The following is a 2,145-nucleotide window of genomic DNA, read 5'->3' as shown; positions in this document are numbered from 1 at the left end:
TTGTATATTAATTATACTTCAGTAAAGCTGATACCCAGAATCTACAAGAAATCCAAACTATAATCAATGTAATAAACATATCCATCATTTCCCAGAGTATCCTGTGTCCTTTTCTTGTTTTGTTTTGGTATTAGGAGCACTTTAACATGATGTATTAGTTTATTCTCACACTGCTAATAAAGACATACCTGAGACTGGGTAATTTATAAAGGAAAGAGGTTTAATGGACTCTTAGTTCCACATGGCTGGGAAGGCCTCACAACCATGGCGGAAAGCAAATAAAAAGCAAAGTCACGTCTTACATGGCAGCAAACAAGAGAGTTTGTGCAGGGGAACTCTCATTTATAAAACCATCAGATCTCATGAGATGTTTTCACTACCATGAGAACAGTATTGGGGAAACCGCCTCATGATTCAGTTATCTCCACTTGGCCCCGCCCTTGATGAAACATGGGAATTATTACAATTCAAGGTGAGATTCGGGTGGGGACACAGCCAAACCATATCAAGGACCAAGGCTGTGGTCCCATGTAAGAGTCTGGTATACGTATTTTGAGGCCTTTTCCAACAAGAATTCTATCATGCACCTCATGTGTGGCTTCAGGAGGTCAAATGCTGGACTTGGTAGCTCAGCTTTTGCACAGGTTTGCACATGCCTTTTTAGTACTTCTCTCCAGACGGGAAATGAAACTTTAGAAATTCCATCTACCTTAGGAAGTTTACTTGAGACATAAATAATATTTTAAAGCTCATTGGAAAGTGCCTGCCACAGAGCAGATGTTTGATGGAGAGCAACTTGTGACTGTATGGAATTTACTAAGATCATTGTGACACTAGAAAGGTTTCTTGGGACAGGAAGTGAGTCTACCATTGTTCTGCTTCTGGGAGACAGTAAGTTGTGCTCTGGAAGGAAGACCTCCTCCAGGATCCCACACAGGGAAAAGAGTGCTTGAGAGTTTACCAGTTTATGCTTATTATTACACTGGCTTCAAATAGTCACATTAGTAATTTTTAGAATCTTTTAAAGCTGTCCTACTATCTTCTACTCTTAAGAATATCTATAAAGCTGATGTTTTGTGGTGCGTCAGATTATTTCTTCAAATCTTCTAAGACCTTCTCCAACACTGCACAGAACTCTTATCTTCCTTGTTGCCAGTTTATAGTATATAACTCATAAACATTTAATGTCAACAGAAGGGAGAAAGTCTTATGTGTCTTTCTCCACCAGATATATTCTATATATCAGATATATTTTCATGTATTTATTAACTCTCCTGTTGTCTTAGGAGGATAAGACAATCCTCCGTAGCTGCTCATTAAACATATACTTATACTCATTAGACATATACTTTCATTCTCCCTTTCTTTTCTAAGATCATATGGCTACTGAGAGATGAGGTGGAAGGCGTCATCCTTCAAGCCTTGAGCCGGGTTTAGAAGTTTCCGTTTCCTTGGCCAATAGAATAGGCTGATATTGACAGTGTGCTTGAGGGACTTGGTGTATTTCTGCTGCTGTTTCTTGGAACCCTGCTTGCCGGTGGAGGAGAGGATATGTGGAAGGGAAGGCGGTTGTCCCGGACAAGCCCAGGCTACATCATCCAAAAGCAAACTGAGTCCCCAGAATGTAAGAAAACCAAGCCAAGATTAGCAAGCCCTTCCCGGCGGACCCACAACTGATTATACACTCATAAGGAGACCAGAAGAGCTCAGAAAAACTTCCCACCATACAATCACATTTATTAATAAAAACACCATATTAAACCATTTGCTTCTAGGATGACTTGTTATACAGCAACTGCTAACTGATACAATAACCAAAGTGAAGAGAACTGAGGGAAAATAAAATGACTTGTTGTTTGGTATTTTTAGCCTTTGTTGTGATATTTGAAGACTGCAATCATGATTACTGTGTCATTCAAATTTATTTTAGAAAATTGTCTTTAAAAGTGACTATGTTGGCCGGGCGTGGTGGCTCAAGCCTGTAATCCCAGCACTTTGGGAGGCCAAGACGGGCGAATCACGAGGTCAGGAGATCGAGACCATCCTGGCTAACATGGTAAAACCCCGTCTCTACTAAAAAATACAAAAAAACTAGCCGGGCGAGGTGGCGGACGCCTGTAGTCCCAGCTACTCGGGAGGCTGAGG

The sequence above is a fragment of the Mandrillus leucophaeus genome, unplaced genomic scaffold (assembly GCF_000951045.1).
Source record: "Mandrillus leucophaeus isolate KB7577 unplaced genomic scaffold, Mleu.le_1.0 Scaffold215, whole genome shotgun sequence".
NCBI classification, from domain to species: Eukaryota; Metazoa; Chordata; class Mammalia; order Primates; family Cercopithecidae; genus Mandrillus; species Mandrillus leucophaeus.
This window is presented reverse-complemented; position numbering follows the sequence as displayed.